The sequence below is a fragment of the Nanorana parkeri genome, unplaced genomic scaffold, assembly GCF_000935625.1.
Source record: "Nanorana parkeri isolate BGI_ZX_2015 unplaced genomic scaffold, ASM93562v1 scaffold73, whole genome shotgun sequence".
Classification (NCBI taxonomy): Eukaryota; Metazoa; Chordata; class Amphibia; order Anura; family Dicroglossidae; genus Nanorana; species Nanorana parkeri.
In genome coordinates, this window is record NW_017306341.1 from 2,014,749 (window position 1) to 2,034,440 (window position 19,692).

General features: G+C 40.5%; 1 protein-coding gene across 1 annotated transcript in view; it reads left to right on the forward strand.

Moving 5' to 3' along the window:
- The first annotated feature begins 560 nt into the window (after positions 1-560).
- Positions 561-19,692, forward strand: part of RHOBTB1 (Rho related BTB domain containing 1) — a 71,713-nt gene continuing 52,581 nt past the window's right edge. The window contains exon 1 of the mRNA XM_018576677.1: positions 561-651. The gene's annotated coding sequence lies outside the window, so the exon portion shown is untranslated. The remainder of the gene's footprint in view (positions 652-19,692) is intronic.

A 19,692-nucleotide genomic window follows, 5' to 3' on the forward strand; every position in this document is an offset into this window, starting at 1 on the left:
TTGTAAGGTGTATGGCCACCTTTAGTGCTACAACACTCAACAGGAGGAATCCTATTAGTTTCAATGGTCCTTGTTCACACCTGAAGGTTCTGATCCTTTTAGCCAAATGTCTGTAACTCAATAAAGTACATGGCGCCAACAGACTTTAATAAGAGTGCCTAAAAAATGAGCGAAGAATGAGCAAAAATGTGCACATTTGTCTATGAATATCTTACTGCTTATATTAAGAAACCATTTTTAATTGTAGACAAGTGTGGACTCTCGCAGTGCTCACAGTTCTCAAGCTGTGCCGTGTCAAGCAGCTGCTGCACCAGGTCCCTTCTTAGGTTACAATGTATTTTGTTTTCGCTGAATTGTGCTTTCTAATAAATTGAGATGATGGGATAAAAATGAAACCTAAGACTACATGGATTTCTAGGAAATGTCCACACATTATATCAGGCCTCAGATTTGCACAGGCTCTCTCAGCTTGTTTTGCTGTTCTTTTATTTCATATTTTCTTTGCACAACATAAGTCCTGTTCACATCCTCCTTGTGTCTCTATTGTAGTTACCAAGAACAACAAGGAAGAAGACTGCCTGAGAACAATTCATTAAACAGTTTACCCTGCAAGAATCCTTCAACATGGCTATTGTTTCTTTCTCCGTTGTGGTAAGAGAACATTCCTCATAATATATTTATTCCTTTTAACAGTTTGTTTGCCAAAGCCACCTGCAGAGTGACAGTGGCCTCTAATAGATTGATTGCTGTAGTGTATTACCTAGCACAATGCTAGAGTCCCCAAAATAATTTAATGGTGTGTCTCTAAAGGTTTCTTTTATCCAGGTCAAGGTATAGCTAGTGGTAATAAGTTATAGTATGTGCATCTAGATTCGTTCTTTAAGATTGAAGACACTCATCCGAGTAGCTTCCTCAGCTCAAATGAGTGTTGGTAACATACCCCAGCATTTATGAGCTCACAGGTAAAATAGTCAGCTTCCATATACCAGTGTCGGTATTGGTGCCAATACTGGGCATTGTCACGAGTATGCCCCAATACTAAGCACCAATACCGACACTTAACTTTTCTTTTTTAATGATTTATTTTTTTAATACGTTCAGCTTCCCTTAGGTCCCTCACTTGCTGGAACCTAATGGCGCCTGTCTGTTTACAGCGCCAATCGCATATCTCCTAGGGGGGCTACAGGGACAATGAGGGCATGCTAAAACTTGTAGTTCCCTGGGTAATATTTTTTTGGGGGGATGTACAGAGACAATGAGGGTATGCTAGGACTTGTAGTTGAATTACAAAAAGTCCCAGCATACTCTCATTGTACTTGTACACCCCCACATATCCAGTGGCGACTCTAGGAACAATATTTAGGGGGGGCACATAAGATACCACAGTCAGATCTGGGGGGCACTAATAATTTTCATTGCATGTCGCAACCAATGTGCGCCGAGAGCTGATTTAATTGTGGATGGCATCTGCGTCCTGCAGTTGCGACAGAAGCTGCATACAGCGTGTGCTGGTTACTACTTAAACCGGCGCGCTGTTTGCAGCTTCTGAGAAGATACGCTATTAGCATAGCGGGGAAGCCGGCTGCGCATTTTGCATCGCTCCCGCTACGCTAATAGTGTATCTTCTCAGAAGCTACACACAGCGCGCCGGTTTAAGTAGTAACCAGCACACGATGTATGCAGCTTCTGACAGCATGGGAGACGGGAGGCTGCACTTGTCGGTGGATCAATATCACTGGGGGGGCGCAAAATTTAGTTCTGCCCCGGGCACCCGTTACTCTGGTTACGCCACTGGTCACATTCAACTTGATTTGTTCTGCAATGTTGAAGATGTTTTGCCACTCATCTATTATTTGGTAAAAGGCTGGCTTGACCAATCTTTAACGAGTCACATGGTGCTTTGGGCACGCAAAATCACGTATTTTAAATACTTATTTGCAGCATTTTTTTTTTTACATATTTTTGTATCCCCTTGCAATGAGCTCTTGAACTTGCTAAGAAAATGTGACTATTTCAGGAAAAGTAAATTGTTTAGTACAGCTACCTCCCTCTTTGCACATCATTGCCCTTTACTGGTCTGTTATTATGTAACTACCTATTCCCCTCTCCCCTCTGCTGGGATCTGGCATCACATCCAAGATAACAGTGCTCAGCATCAGCAGCAGTCTTAGGGCTTCTGGATATCAACATCATCAATAACATCTGTAAAAGTCACATTCTGGAGTTGACACAGTAGGGTTTACTAAAGGAGTAGACCATTCTCCCTACTCCTTTAGTAAATCAGGATGGCTGATTCCGACTTAATTACCTAGTGGGTTGCTGAACTGGAAAGAGCATGCTGCCAATGAAGTCTTAAAAGTCTGAACTTGTGCATGCTTGTACCAAGTCCCTGCAGTAGTGGTCAGCAGCCCATTTTGTACTAACAGTACAAACTTTGAGCACTATAGGATTTTATGAATCAAGCTGCAATATATTTTTTAGTCTTGTTTTGCTATCACCATCTGCGTGGAGGGCATATAAATCTCACTCATGGCATTTTGTTTTTAAAGGAGAACTATGGGGTAAGTGTTTTCCCATAGTTCTCCTAAGGGTCACGGGAGTACCCAAACTAGCATCCTCCCGAGACCCAAAGCTCAGTATATATACCGAGACCGCCGCAGCCGGGACGGATCCCAACATTACTGTCGAGATCCACCCAAGTGCGTGATTGACAGCTGGCTCTGCCTATCTACAGCCAGAGCCAGCTGTACCTGCCCCTCCCCCGTCTGTTCTGCCAGTCAGCGCTGGAGGATCGGAGCGGGGAATCCCTGCAGGGAGCCGTGAGTGACAGTCACGGCTCTCTGCAGGGACATGATCAAGAAGTAAGCGAGTGATGGTATGTGTTCGCTCACTTCCCGATCTATTGAGCCGACGTGTGACCGTTTCATTGTCACATGTTGGCTCGAACTATGAGGTTGAGTGAAAATCACTCACCTCATAGTTCTCTTTTAAGGAGTTTATTTTTTTTACCTTGATTAAAAAACTACCATCATTACTACAAAACATGATAATTTACAGTTCTACAGAAGTTGCAGCATTCTTCCTCAGCTATGTTTTTATAGAAAGGTAGGAGACATATTTCTATCACCCTTAGGCCATAATTCTTAGAAACTAGGACAACGATTGTAGAGGAAGACTTACAATATTCTGTCTTTGCACATGCTGAATGATATAGCTTGAACAGCTTCTGCAAATTAACAGCAGAGAAAATTGTTAAGTCCAGGATAAAAATCTATTTGCTCCATTTTCCTCCAGCAAATTAATATTCTCGAACTTTACAATGGCTGACTGTTCTATGAAATCCATGAAATATATATAAAAAAAATTAAAAAAGCAGACTTTTTATAATAATCCACTAAATTAACGAGTACCTTCACTTTAACAAACAGGGATTAGGCAATCAGAGGGAGGAGAAACTAGTGTGTAAATTCCACTGCATTTCATTTTGAGGGCTTGTTCGCACCATGTCTGATGAGCTGCGTTTTTCTGCACACCACAGCACATGTATGATGTGAACAGGGCACGTAGGAAACAATTGATTTCTCTGACTGCACAGACTTGTCTCAGTTTTATTTAGGGGCTATTCACAAAGATGCCGAAGGCAGCAGAGTGAATAACCGAGCCGTAGTGAAGTGAGTCGAACAACGTTCGGCTATTTACTACGGCTCAGTACCTCCGTGGTCAGATTTGCATATTTGCATATCAGAATAGCAAATCAATGAAAATTGTTTTTTTTTTTAAACCCAAAGAGTTAAAAAAATAATTTAAACATGTGAATAAATGAAAAAAATAAAGATTTTTTAAAGAAGAAAAAAAAAACACGATTGAGTGAAGCTAGCAGTGACAACTGTTTCCTATTGTCCGGCACCTGCTAGAGTCTTCTAGGAGGTCCCAACCAATGAATAACAACTGGGCGTGGCCAGCCATGATGTCACAGCCAGCTCCGCCCAGTTGTTGTTGTTTATTGACAGATCAACGTCCCCAGGTCATTTGGGGATGCTGATCTGTCATCACAACTGGGCGGAGCCAGCCCTGAGATCACGGCTGGCTCCGCCCAGCTGTCATTTGCGGGATGAAAGGCCTGCCAAAGCAAATGACCAATGCATTTCGGGGCAACAACAGTCCCTCTTTATCAGGGCTACAAGACAAACAAATAGCATAATGGATACAAGCTTAATAATGATAAATAGATTCAGCAATTATAACTGTAGATATGTTTATCATTATTGAGCATTTATCCACTATGCTATTTGTTTGTCTTGTAGCCCTGATGAAGGGGGACGGTTGTTGTCCCCGAAACACATTAGCTGTTTTTTGTTTGATTGAATTGTGAACAATTAAAGGCACTTTTGGATTCTTTCACCTTTTGCTTTGGATCCCTTTATTTCTGAACGTTGAGTTACTGCTGGTTACACAACAATGGAGGCCTGTTTACTTTGAGAGCTGCCTTGCCAGTGCCAGGGAGCTTATTTGCAAATCTACCTGCATCTGCACAATTTGAGTGAGCACAGAAACCCCAGCACCGCTTTGTTACTTTGTCAATTTTATTTAATGCCTCACCAAAGATTCATGTGTAAAGATTCTTCCCCATGTGCATTCAAAAGAGAACTATGGTCTCCAAAACTAAAAGTGGAACCTTTGATATTAAGCAGTAGAAAAGTAGAGCACTAAGGGCAGATTAATAGTGTTGGCTTGCGGTAACGTGTTAAAACATGCGTTTTAACACGTTACTGCACTGTATGCTCATGTGTGGGTATATGTGTACTGCTACTGAAAACAAGTACATTAACACGAATGTGTGCTAAGTGAACACACATATGAAATAGCCTTGTACTCAGGAACACTAAATGCCAACAATCTGGGGCATAATCCTGGAGTCATAATAATTACATAAAAATAGCATGGGGAATACATATTCACGCATTACATGTACAGGTCCTGCTTCCTGATTTGCAGTGCTATACAATGGTTGTTCTTTACTGTCACTTCCCCCAAAGAAAGTCTATGTGCCAGCTGACCTACGGCAAAACCAGACCATCTCTGTGTGGCTGACACCTTAGTTCAACACTTCATAAGCAGTGAGACACCGTTATAGTTGTGGTCAATCTACTGTGCCTATAATTCACAACCAATGTATTTAATATAATCAGTGAGCATAAAAAAAGTCATAACAATAATTACTTTAAGATAAACACTACAATATTAATTTGGATATCTGTTCACTGAAAATACAACAAACATTTACTTTAAAACAAGCAGAAAGGTAATAGCATGGTAGTAGAAACACAAACATAATAATTAAGCAGACTGCAGAATCTAGAATTGTCACATGCATTGTTGAAAACCAATTAGCATAATTGTATTTGCATACACTTTCCATGTAAATGCATGTTTGTCCTTCCAAAGAGAACTATAGTTATTCACAACATAAAATCACAAGACTTCTATATCAGTATGGCAACATTCCTGCACAAATACACTTATAAGAGATTCATGTTCAATTACATATCAAGGCTTTGCCATGGCTTTGGCATGATAGGTATGAGGAACTCCCTTTGCAACAAGTCCATAGTGCATGCCATCAACTCTCACTGCTTTGAGTGTAAGTCATAAAAACTGGAGGAAACAAAGTGAAAACATATTATGCGTAATGGACAAGAACTCTACGTTTGTTAGGGTTTTCAATTTTAAAGGATAGATCCACTCAAAAGTAATATTTTAGCTATAGACAGAGTCTGCTGGGCTCATTTGGCCCTGGGCTTCTTGTATGTCTTGAACCCTTCAGCTAGAAAGAAACTAAACTGCAAGCACTGCAAGTTAGCATTGGCCACTACTGCACCACTTCAGTGTCCATATGGATTATAGACATTGCAGTGGTTTTTGGCAAGATCAAAAATAAAAACGACTTTGTTCCAAGTTTACTGCGTTTTTGGTAGACATGGAGATACTTGCTAAGAACACTGGCTTGGGGTGGAGCTAATTGCCCATTTCAGGCTGCAGCTTGTTAAAAGCATCAAATATGTCCCCTACTGTCTGGTGGATGCTTCTGCTCATAGTGAGAGTACTCAGTTGAGTGCTGTATAAGGGAGGCATTCAAAATGTTTATTTATATATTTAAAATTTGACTTGCAAGACTGAATAATAAATGGACATAAGCACAGTCCATAGTAATACTTCCTAACAGAATCAAGTTTGAGTTCTAGGCAAGCTTCTAAATACAGTGATGAAAGTCCTGCCACATGATTTCTAATTTTGTGCAGCTAGTTTTCTGGTCCAGGCAGGTCCTTAACTACAGCAGCACAGGTTGGTCAAGAACACACCCCCAGCCTAGTGATTGGCCAGTGAAGAAGCAGCATCACACTGAGTCATCTCTCTGCTCTCTATTGTTAGTATGTTCACTGTCAGTAAATGTGCAGTGCATCAGAGCCTATGCTGTACATGGATTACAGGAAGATGAAATACTCAATTTAAAAAACACTAGTTGCATTTAAAAACATGTTTGTTGATTTTTAATGAATGTATACCTGCTTTAACTGGTGTTATTGAAGCCTAGAGTTTAGCTTTAAGTCCAGAGTACATGGCACTGAGGTACAATGGGATAACAGGTGGTTGACTATGCCATCTGAGCCGTGATTCCAAATAAAGCACTAGCAGATAATTGGCTAGGGAATGTTTGGTACAAAGTTCCATGACTTAAGTCTCTGAGGACCAATAATTGACCTAGATTTGCAATCTCAAAGGATCAGCACGATGAAAAGCAAGTATATTTTTTAATCTGTGACCTACTAATGCCTAGATGGCTGTCATTGTGCACATACAGACACATTTAATTTGTGGTTCTGCAAATCAGTGGAGCAGAGACATTATTTTACACGGAAAAAATTAAAGAGAATTCACCTATTTTGCCAGGTAAAGCAAATTACTGGAGGTAATACATAAACAACAACTGCTGTGTTCCAGTTTTCTTAGATAAGAAAAGTGGTTTTTTTTGGTGTTTTGCAACTTGGTGGGTCAATAAAGCCCTCCTATTAGAAATATATGGTAAAAATAATCACATAAATCTTTAATTTGCAGCATGTTACTGTTGTTAAATAAAGTCATTTTCGATCTTTTAAAATCTGCACCTTAAAATATGAGGTCATTCTACAATGAAGTTCCTTGGTAACACACTTCCAATTAAAGGGTGGCAGCACTCTGTCCCTGTAATCCAACTGTGCTTCTTCAGTGTCACAAAGGAGTGTGATGGGGACTACACTACATTTTAACACACAATTTGCAGGCGTGGTCCACTTTTGTCACCATCAGGAAACCCACACTAAGGGCTTATTCACACAGATGTAAATACAAATATATGGGTGTGTAGCATAAATTATACCTGTATTTGCAGTGTCTGGGAGACCAGACTGCTGTGTTTTTGTACTCGTAGGAATATATTGACAAAATACACTGCACACGGTATATGCGTGTAAATGCCAGTACTTGCATTTACACATGCATGTATATCATTGTAAATTCCTAAACACAACGCAAGTCTAGCTCACTCACCTTGCAAGCACAGTCACTGAAGCTGACCTAAAGAAAACCAGCCTTCTGTATGTGTCCAATACGACCAGTATAATACAAAGGTCATAATGTATAACAGATATTATCCACACTGGTTGTACATGACATGGGCTATGAAGCCTCCTCAGATAGTATTTATAGTGCAACTGAAGCCAAAACTTTTTTTAGTTTTGGATAGAGAGTGATTAGAACACTTCCGAGTCATGGAAGATAGGTCACTCACCAGCACACACAGGGTTAGAATGCATATGTCACATTCTTATTGCAACATCATCACATAGGTCATAGTAGGCCAACATTTCAGGGCCGCACAGGGACCCTTCTAGCCAGGTTCTCAAATTAAATAACTTTATTGAACTCAACCTATAACTGAAATATTCGGGTGGGCTGGTCATTTAAAGTGCAGAGGAACTAAAACGTTTTTGTATTCGTTTTGGATAAAGTGGAGAAGGATTGGATTGTCTTTAGACTGTTGTGACTATCGGACCATAACTGAAGGAAAATCTCCCTTAAGGCACACAGATGGTAAAAAGATAACTGGGGTTATAACCCTCCCTTACTATTTGGAAAACGAAAAAAAAAGTTTGACCTTCAATTCTACTGTAAGAGAAAGGGTTTAGTATCAGGAGTATGATGTTAATACAAGGCTTAGTCACGGGCTATTACATTTTGTAAGCAAAGCTGTGTGAAAGGTCATTGTAACTAGTTGTGAAGATGTTGAGGCTCCATTTAACTAATAATTTGCATGATTTTGCTTATTCTGTACAGACAAAGCAAAGCAAAGCAAAGCCAAGCTATGTTGACCTTGAACTACAGCCATAAACCATTAAGGTATCAGAGAGCCTCTGACTTTTATTGGCCATAGATGGACAAACATTGCAGAAGATTAAAAGGTCTGCCCTTCCTTGAAAACAACTGCAGTCTGTCAGAAAATTACATTAACCAGACCAATCCCACAAGAAACCTCTGTGCCTTATGCCATACTGTCAGGGACCATAGCACCTCCAGGTGGCGCTGGAACCAGGTCCTGCAGTTCCTGCGCTCACCTGCAGGTGCCTCCAGGCAGCCAGGAGCTGTCAGGTACCAGACCACCACTGGGTGGTGCTGGAACCTGCAAGTCCAGTGATCACCTGCGGGTTTCTCCCAGCTGTCGGCGATTAATCACCACCTGGTGTTACCGGGGAGGGTATTTAATCCCTCCCTGCAGTGTGGATTTTGCCTCAGTATTGTCACCATTACCTGAGTCCTGTATCCTGTCGGCTGTTTCCTGTTGCCTCCTTGTTCCTTGACCTTTGTTCCTTGGCTCCCCTTGTGTTACTTTACTCCCCAGGTTGATGTGCTCTGTTACCTTTTTGTATGTGCTTGTGTTTGCCTTTAGTTGATTATTATTTGCTTGTGGATACTTGTTTTCGCTGTCTTGAATAAACTGTGTCCTTATAAGCATTACCTGGTGTGGTCACATATTTGGTCCTCCCGTAGAGATACCTGTACGCGGTGTGGGGACACCAGTGCACGTTATCTCTGACACATACACAGCCTGATTATTGCTAGTGTTGCTCAAATCTTTGTATTGCTAAAAACGTGGCCATGTATGGCATGGCCTAAGTCTGTCTAATTCCTATATCTAGGGCTTCCGGTTTTGCTGTGAAATCCCTTCATCGAGCTGCACCAGTCTTATTACATGTTAACTAACTAAATTTACATGGTGACAAGGTAAATGCAAAGGTAATGCAAAAAACAGTGCTGCTCCAGGTCAGTCCACGTTCCTCCTTCTGATGGGTGCTAGCCAGGCTCGCCTGCAATAAATATTTAACATATAAAAAGGATGCGGCTTCTTCATTCACATCACAAAGGCATATCCTGGAAACATCAAGACTAACGCATTTCACACAACTTGAGCTTAGTCATAGAGTCTCTACAATTAAGTGCAGGTTGCGTGAAACGCATTACAGAAATGTGTCTTGCTGTTTTTGGAAATGCCTTTGTGATGTGAGTAAAGAAGCCCCGTATTTCTATATGAAGTGCCTAATCCTTTTTATCTGTTAAATACCAGACAATGGTAATTAGTTTCCCAGACTCTTCACGTTTGAATTATTTGAATCTTTTGGACACAGGGCCTAATATATGAAAAGTGAGCTGATTGATCGCCTGTAGCAATCAATCAGCATTTTTCTATCATTATTATTACAAGTGCAACGTTTTAGGGACAGACATAAGAGGAAAATAAATCCTACTTCCAAGGTACCGGTCTACATACTGTGTTAATGGAGATGCCTCCATATTAATAAACGTCTGCCATTCTAAAGCTGGACATACATGCTGCAATTTGATGTAGCAATTAAACTTTATTTACATTTTTGTAGAAATTGTAAAGCAAAAATAGAACAGAATGGTGTTTTTGATCAACCGGATGGCTATGTGATTGAAATTGCCCTGACTGAACTCTGCAAAAAAAAATCAGATTGCTTTAAATTGCTGTAGGTTTTTGCTGTTTTTGATTCAACCTTTCGATAAACTATATTGAAGTTGTCAATTTATTGCCTAGTTTCAACCTTGCAATTGACCAAATTCTGGCGAACAATTCAACTTTGTGTGCGTAGATTGCTAAAAAGAGAACTCAGGGGGGTAAGTGTTTTTCCCCATAGTTCTCTTAAGGGTCACGGGAGGACATGTACTAGCGTCCTCCCGTGATCCAAAGCTCAGTATATAGTGAGCTACAGCTCGCAGTATACTGAGACCACCGCACCCGGGACGTATCCCGATGATACTGTCGAGATCCACCAAGCTGCATGAACGACAGCTGGCTCTGTCTAGAGCCAGCTGTGCCCGTCCCCTCCCCCATCCGTTCCTCCAGTCACAGCTGGAGGATCGGAGCGGGTGCGGGGAATGCCTGCAGGTAGCGGTGACTGACAGTCTCGGCTCTCTGCAGGGAGATGATCGAGAAGTGAGCGAGCGACGTTATGTGTTCGCTCACTTCCCGATCTATTGAGCCGACATGTGACAGTTTAATTGTCACACGATGGCTGGAACTATGAGGAAGAGTGATTTTCACTCACCTCATAGTTTTCCTTTAATGTATTATGTTTTCCAACCCATTTGAGATGTTATAGGAGTCTCCTCTGACAATATGACATCATGCATCCAGTATTCTACTTGATCACGGGGTATTACAATCCAGGTCAGATGTATTGGCCTATTTTTCCTAAACTCAAAAATGTTTATTTACACATTATATAATCTTTCTGCTGATCAGACAATTAAGGCCAGGTTCAAGTGCAGTAATGCTTTGTTGATTTTCAGTTGCTGATATGTCAAACAACTCTGGAACAGATCTGAAGACTGATAAGGACCTGTGACCTGGAGCTCCTTGGCAGCCTTGTAGCACCATGCTGAGCACACAAATTGCAGACATTTCTGTAATAGAATCTATAGGCAGAAGACCGCTTATCACAGTATAAATGGAATGTGTATGAAAGCAGTAAGCTTAGCAGTAATTATGCAATGACTTGCATTGGGGACACTATGCAGTGCCACATCCACATTTTACTGATATGTGCGTGCCATGTGTCATCTGGAAAAGTTGTTTTACTATAAGGAAAACCTGTAGGTTGAGAAATACAGGGTGCGCTATTTGTAACTTCCGTTTCAGTGGATTTTAGTGAACAGTTTAAAAGTGCAAAACAGCACAACACCACATTACCATACCTCCCAAATGCCCATCATTTGGAGGGACTGAGCCTCTTTGGGGACCACATCCCTCTGTCCCTCTTTCCTCCTTGTCCCTCTTTTTTGATCTGATATCAGTACAGATATCTATGAAATTGTTATGTTCCAAAAAGGAAGTGTTGTCAGAGGAAATACACCTTTAAAAAGAGTAGACGTAGGGCAAAGATTGTATATAGCGGTTCCTATTAGTTTCCTTGATAGGGAGTTAATAGCTTGTATATTTGTACTTTTATATGAACATTATTGACATGTCTTTTTATCCACATCTGGGGTTTGTGATTGTTGGCAAATCAATTCTAGAAAGGGGGTAGTAGCTTCTAATGTGTGGTATTATAATACATAATATATATGTTTTAGACTTTTGCAACATTGGTTTCTTCCAAAAATCTCTTCTGTTTGCTCCCCATTCTATTTTTATAGTGATTATCTGTGGTATACCACAGAGTATTTCATACTACAGCTCGAAATATTTTACCAAGCCTCAGACAAGTGTAAAGCCTCCACTCCGTAATCCATTTTTGACCTTTGACATTCATCACTGCATATTTTGTATCCCCATGTCTATGGCTACTATGTGACCCTCTGGTAAGTGAACTATCTGGGACTGGTGTGAATGAACCCTTAGGGGTATTCACAAAGCTGCCTAAGGATCTGGCCGTAGCTTTGGCCGATCCTTTGGCTGGCTTCGGCCCCAGGACCCCTTCGGTTCAGGAGAACCGAGGGGGTGCTGTACGGGCTATTCACAATAGCCCGTACAGCTCCCGATCACGACCGAGATAAATGAATAGAGGGTGACAATGGCTTTCCAATTAGATTCAGCACCTTGAATATACTAGAACATGGCATTACCAATATAAACTCATTCAGTAGCTCTGTGTCATAGCACATGTATGTGATTGTCTATTTATTGCTTTCCTCCTAGTAGGTGGTGTACATAAAATGTAACAGAAGAAAGTTACAAAGTATGTATGTTTTTAGAAGGAATGTGACTGGCCTCTAGAGGGAGCTAATGCACAGGCATGTTGACAGATATGAAAATGAGTCTCATTACTTACACAGCCATTCAAATATTACCGTGTATAAATGAGAAATATATAAGGTTTCCATTTAAATTTCTCAGTATGTTGCATATATCTTACTTTAAAGCAACATGATCATCAATTTGATTTCCATGTTAGAGTTTAGTAATGATACTTTTCTATGCAGATATTACACAGGGGGGAAGCTGGGCTAGGATTTTCTGGGGTGGGCAATAAAGTGGGGAAGGATTACAACCCTGTTTAGTTTTTATTGCTCTCTGTGTCCCCATTACGTGGATTTACCCTGTTCATGAGGTTGATTTACTAAAGCCAAGTAGGCTTTACCATTTGTAAGGGAATTTTATTTTAGCTTCGTGAATCAGGTGGAAATTGCGCAATATCCAATCACATGCAAGGAAAAAAAAACAACTGTATTTTTGCTTGCACATGATTGGATTATGGAAGTCAGCAGAGCTTCAACTCATTCACTAAGCTAAGGGAAAATTCCCTTTGCAAAGTGCACAGCTTATTTGGATTAAGTAAATTGACCCCTCCATGTCCTTGTGACTGTTGTCACCAGGACCAAAATTATGTAAACACCAAAACTTTACAGATGTCAGCAAAACAAGGTAAATCTTCAAATAATGACACTGGTTTCAGAAATAACTGTCTGAGAGGAGATTTTCCCCTTACTTTGTACAGATTTCTTTTCACTTTCTGTTGTATTTCTGGGACAGGAAGTGAAGTGAAATCTCCCAAATGGAACACAGACAGCAAAAAATAAGCAGAAATGGGTTTACCATGAGTTTTGTCTATACATACACTTCATTATTTACATTTTTATTTACTAACTTCATGTGTTGTACTTTATGTTAGAACCCCTATAATTGGTGTCCACTCTTTCCATCACAGCACGGAATAGAGAGATTTAGGTGCAGTCTTTTATTTAGGTTTACACATAAATTGGAGGTGAAGTAATATTAAAGCTGAACTCCAGGCAGATATAAAAGACACAGTGGAATGCAGCTCAGCACATCATTCCTTCTTTTTTTATATATAAACAGGGTAAGTTCCTGAATATGACTTGGTGTCAGGCTCTTACAATTATCACAGCAGAGTTTAAACTGGGAGAGGGAGAAGCAACAAAACAGCCAATTAGCTGTGTTGTAGTGCTCATGTGCTAATAAGAAGCATGCTGAAAGCACAGCAACAGCAGTGAGCTCGACAGTCTGCTATTTCTTTTTTGAATGTCCTGGGACGGGGTGCGGGAGGGTCAAGACCTGCCAGTATAGCTTATTTGCAGCAGAGAAAAATCGGGCGTCCTGTCCTGTCAGAGAGAACTACGTAATGGCACATGAGCACTACAATACAGCTGATTGGCTGTTTTGCTGCTTCTCCCTCTTTCTGCTGCACAGATTGCAAAAGCCTGACACCAAGTCAAATTCAGGCACTTACCCTGCTTACCTAAAAAAAAAAAATGAGTGTAAATGTCAGCACTGAAGTGATAGAAATCCAGGCAGGTAAAACAGCTCCCACATACAATATGTATTTCATCTGTGCATTTAGCTTTAAAAATGAAAGAATGGAACATGTGACTTGCCCAAAGGACCTTGGTTAACACCGTGCCTCCAGTGGTCAGAAGCAGTCATTATTGGCTTTTAGGGTAACCCAAAATGACATATTGGTGGTTAGATTTGGCTGGTAATAGCTAGCAGCCAAAGGAAGTATCTAACTGACCGATGTGGGAAATGTGCTGCTTACCATATTGCATGTGCTGTTTTAATGTTGAGTTGTCCACTAGCGAGTCTTTAGCACTCTTATCTAGTATTTTATTACACAAAAAAAAAAAAATCACAAAATATAGCTGTAAAAGTAACTGAATTTATGTGAACAATATTAGCTTATTCAACCTTGAACAGCAATTCCAGTTAATACATAAATCTTATCATGATCATTTGTTGCTGTATAGATCGAGCTTTACTCTGTAGGTGGGACGGTATCCTCTTGTCTCATGCTTTCATGCAATGGGCTCAGATGAACTTTCCGTGGAAATGATAAAGAGTGTTGTAGACACTCTAGAATTCGGTTGTGCCTCGGCATAACAAATGTCAATGCTTGCAACAGATTCAGGTACCTGCTAGTAATTGGTGCATGAATTTGATGCATGTAGGCTGGCACTGAGGATGGAGTGTCTATACCAGGGGTCTCAAACCTCCGGCCCTCCAGCTGTGGTAGAACTACAAATCCCATGAGACACTGCAAGATTCCCACAGCCACAGACATGATTACCGAAGAGATGCATCATGCGATTTGTAGTTTCACCACAGCTGGAGGGCCGGAGGTTTGAGACCCCTGGTCTATACCGAGCACTCCATCCTCAGTGCGGCTCAGTAACGCAGTGCCTGATAAAATCACAGGCTCAGTATGATTACGATCCCTGCCCGGCCACTGCGCCTGTCACACAGGCAGGAACGGCAGCTGAGGTGTTTTGCTTTCGGGTGGGTGAAGCCTGATGGGGATTCTGAGAGACTACTTACCCATCAGGATCACCTACCATGAGACTGATAGCAGACAGCAGTAAGCAGAGTCCATAGCCACTGCCATTTGCTGTCAATCACATAGAAGGCGGACCTGTTAGGAAACTGATCCTTCAACTTCTCCAACAGGCTCTGCCTTCTCTCAATCCAGCCCCGTGTCATTGGTTGCTAGGACACTGTTGGCTGTGCAGCATCCTAGCACCCAATGTCATATCCCCGACCCCATTCAGCTGTCAGCCCTGGGAATCTCCCGGCCACCAGCTGTTATGTAACGCAAGAATTTGGGCTAATATCATTGATCATATACTGTATGGCCATTGTCACAATGTCATTGTCATTCCTGGCCCCTTTGTTTACATTCAGCTGAATGGGGCCAGGAATGCATCATTGGTTGCTAGAACACCAGTGGTCACTGACGTCCTTGAAATCACATTCATGACAACTTTCTAGGGCAAACATGCCCTGCTCTTTACCACACCATGGCCCCAATATGTAGAAGAGTAGGGAACATTTGGGTGCCTGTCTCTGCACACCAACTCAGAGTTGGCCTTAATTACTTCCAGTTTTGTTGTCTACAAACTGGCCTTAATTCTTTTTGACCTTGTCACAACCATAGCGACACGTTCTGAAAGTGGCGCAAATAACAAATGCCTAAATCTGTCCCATGTGTCAGAACTCTGTCACAAGGCTTTTGTGAATTGGGTGCAGGACAATTTAACAGACGCAGACCTCCAGAAAAAATTGTTACAAATGCTTTATTGAACTCTAACCTGCATTTCCACAAGCTTAGATTCAGACATATTCAGAAGGTGAGCATACCGGAACAGAAGGTGAGCACACCCATCGGAAATAAGCTACCGCAGCAGCCAGCTATCGAACATGAATGCTAGGATGAATATTACAGCCAGATTAAATGCACACCTTTTCACATTTGTAGTTATATAATATTATAGTAAAGATGAAAATGAAGTCAAACTATTTGGTGCAGCTAACACATTGTAGAGCAAACCAGATTTTTACAAGGAGGAAATATTGTACCTTGACTTTATTTTGTAAACTAGAATATTGTGTAAACTGCAGTAAAATGTTGTAGGCAAATATTATGAGAAATGAAGTGTAAATAAACATTCTAGAAATCTAAACAAAAAAAGTTACAAGTTTTAGGGCTGAGTTCACACCTAGGGGACAGTGTTTTTGAGCGTTTCTATGCACGTTTTTGTTGCACGTTCTTGTGTGTTTTTTGCGCATATTTGACGCGTGTTTTATGCGCTAAATAAGATTGCGTGTTTTCGTGGACAGATTGTAGCTCATTGACGTGAATGAGCAAACGCGCGTAAAACCACAGCAAATGTGCATTTTCAAGCTTTTCCTACTAGGACTATGGGGCCAAAATGAGCTGTAATATGCCAAAAAAAAAAGCTCATGTACTTTTTCCAGCGACAGGCATTGTGCTTATTGCGACAAAATGCTCAGATGTGAACAGGGCCATAGAAATGATAGAAATGAATGGGATTCTCATATTTTTTTGAGCGTTTTTTAGGGCAGAAAAAGGGCTACAAAACGCTCAGTGTGAGCCAGGCCTTAAACAGAAACTATAGTAGATAAGTAGATATTTAAAGTCATTATTACAAACAGTCATCATCTATCTTTAATACTGCTTCTGAAATAAGATCATCGGAAAGCACTCATTAAATGACTATTGTTATGAGGCCAATGGAAAATGGTTGAGGGAGAAGAGAAGACCAACATCAGCATTTTTGCTGATGTCATCCCCATTCCTTGACTCAAGTCATCCAACAGCCCCAGCCTCTAAAGTAGCTGGTATTATAGGAACACGCCACTGTGCTCAGTTAATGTAATTCACCCTGAAGAAGGGGCAGAAATTGATGTGATAGGTCATGAAGGAAAAGGCTGAACTCTTCTTCAAGGGGACAACCTTGAAGGTGATGTTGGGAGAAGAGGCTGTGGCATCACGCAGGTGATGCAGCCTATAAAGCTGGGTATACACTGGGTATTTACTAATAGTTAAAGGACAATTTAGGAGCAATAGGTATGTTTGACATGGAAGCAAGTGTGACTTTATAGCAGGGGTGGGGAACCTCCTGCCCTCCAGCTGTGGTGAAACTACAAATTCCATGAGGCATTGCAAGATTCTCACAGCCACAGGCACGACTCCCAGAGACTGATGCATCATGGGATTTGTAGTTTCACCACAGCTGGAGGGCCGGCGGTTCCCCACCTGTGTTTTAGAGGGTAACAAGGAAGCAACTGTGACCTTAGAGGGTAACAAGGAAGCAAGGGTGACATTAGAAGGCACATTACTCCTTAGGGTGAAGTGTTTTCTACTTACTTAGTGACGTTTTAGTTTTAAGTTAAATTAAAGCATTTCAACCGTACAGTACTGTAAACACTACTGATCTCCGCTTCTTCCATATTATATCTGATACACAATACATAGGATGATTTTTATGCATTATGATACATGCCAAACATCTATATTCTGACTTGTTGATACACCCCAAATGCTCATATACACTGCCTGACTCTCCTGGAAAAAATGAACAAACTAAGCATAGAACTTTACAAACCATTTCTGTCCAGAAACCTTTAAATACTTAGCAGATTAAAACACGTCTTCCATAGTTAAATGTTTAAATCAAAGTACAATGGAAAAATTGTAATTCAGCTATTTTATTCTTCACTCATCTGAGAATATTAGCTGATAGCTTCTTTGATCTTTTCACACAGTTCTGCCACGTTAAGACGTTTTAGACAGACCTAATCTCTTTATTCTGTCTATGGCAGCAATGGCTTTTTATATTAAAACTACGCCTGATTAGTCCTTGCATAGTTATCCTTGTATGCCCTTTTTGGCAAATAATTGGTCTGTGTACACATTTGTCTGTGTGTCTTGGTGCTATTCATAGCAGAGTGTCTGCAGATTGAAAGTGATTTCCCAATGAAGACATTTCAACATAGATTATAAAGATCTGAATATTTCTTATAAACATCTTCATTATATACCGCTGATAAGTACTACTTCCTTTTTGAGTATTTAAAATGTACCTTACATGACAAAAGTGATGATCATCTACAGGTGAAACTCGAATAATTAGAATATCATGCAAAGTTCAATTATTTCACTAATGCAACTTAAAAGGTGAAACTAATATATGAGATAGACTCATTACATGCAAAGCAAGATAATTCAAGCCGTGATTTGTCATAATTGTGATGATTATGGCTTACAGCTCATGAAAACCCCAAATCCACAACCTCAAGAAAGTAGATTATTACATGCAATCAATAAAACAAGGATTGTACATAGAACAATATCGGACCTCTGAAAAGTACAAGCATGCATATGTACTCAGTACTTGGTTTGGGCCCCTTTTGCAGCACTTACTGCAATTACTTTTGCACGATATTCTAATTATTCGAGTTTCACCTGTATATTGCCCACAACACCCACTTCATCTTGTTAATTTCAACATGGCATTAGAAGATGCCCAACTGATAAAACCACTTGGCTCCTGGAGTTGCCCCTGTCTGCTTATCATGTGATGTTCAAAGTCAGCGAGCTCTCTTTTCCCCAGCCAGCCAAATAGTCTCACAGGGACAACATAAAATGAAGAATTAACCTTCTCCTATTCACACTAAAGATTATCAAGTATGGCAGCTGATTGGTAATTCTAACAGGGATAGGATGCCTGGAGTATAAAGTTGGCACTAGCCGCTTTGATATGTAATTTAATTTAGTTGTATGTATTTATATATTTATTTATGTTTGTAAAGGGATCATAATGCAAAGGTCTTTTGATGTTAACCGATGCTGAATGAATTTACCAGCATTCTGTAATTCTGGAGCCCAGAGTCCACTCAGATTCTGCTTTTCCTTCTTCTAATGCAGTACAATAGATTTAAAAGGAAAAATCTGATCGGTTGCTCTGGAAAACACACTTCTTTCTTTTAGTCACTGTGAAAAATGTGGCCCTATATTATGAAAATCACTGGAAGAGAGATGATTGAAGTTGTCTGAAAAACAAATCTTGTTACCTTTGCAGAAATGGGAGTAATACTGAATCTTTAAATGCTATGAAGCAGTATGTAACACAATGACAATTGTGGCTATTTCCATACTTACCCTTACAATGGGGAGACGTGCAGTGTTTCACATCATCTGACCTTTCAGAGTAATTGGAATGTTTGTCCCTCTCATGTTGCCTTCAGCAAAGAGAATTCAATGGATTCTTACTGTTTCTTGTCACTGGTATGTGAGATGCGCCGATCCGGTACAACATAAATGAAGCATTAATGTAGGTGAATTGCAGTGACCTGTGAGTACTTTCACCAAGAAAGCTACACAAAAACTAGTTGTCTTTGTTGCCCCTGTTTACAGTCATAGCACATCTTATTTATGAAACAGCTTAGAAAAAAAAGGTGTATGTATAATATAAACTAAAGACAAAAAGTAACTACATTTTAGCAGTATACATGCCTATTGACACAATAGGCACTATAGGTGCCGCTATCAGAGGGGCTCATTGTCCAAGCAAACCACACCCCACTAATCCTAATCTATTCTTTCTAAAGCAATTCACTTCACTTTGCACTGTAGCATTGCTCAGCAATTTGCAGTGGATGGTTTCCTTTTGACAGCTGGCTATGGGCAATCAGAGGCAGGGGTGCAGCACAATCATAGATACAATTAATGTTACATAGGATGAGAAAAATGGAAAGCAATTGGCTCACGTGGTTCATTAAAGGGGAAGTAGCCAAGAGGAATTTCAGCTGCAAAGTTCATCACG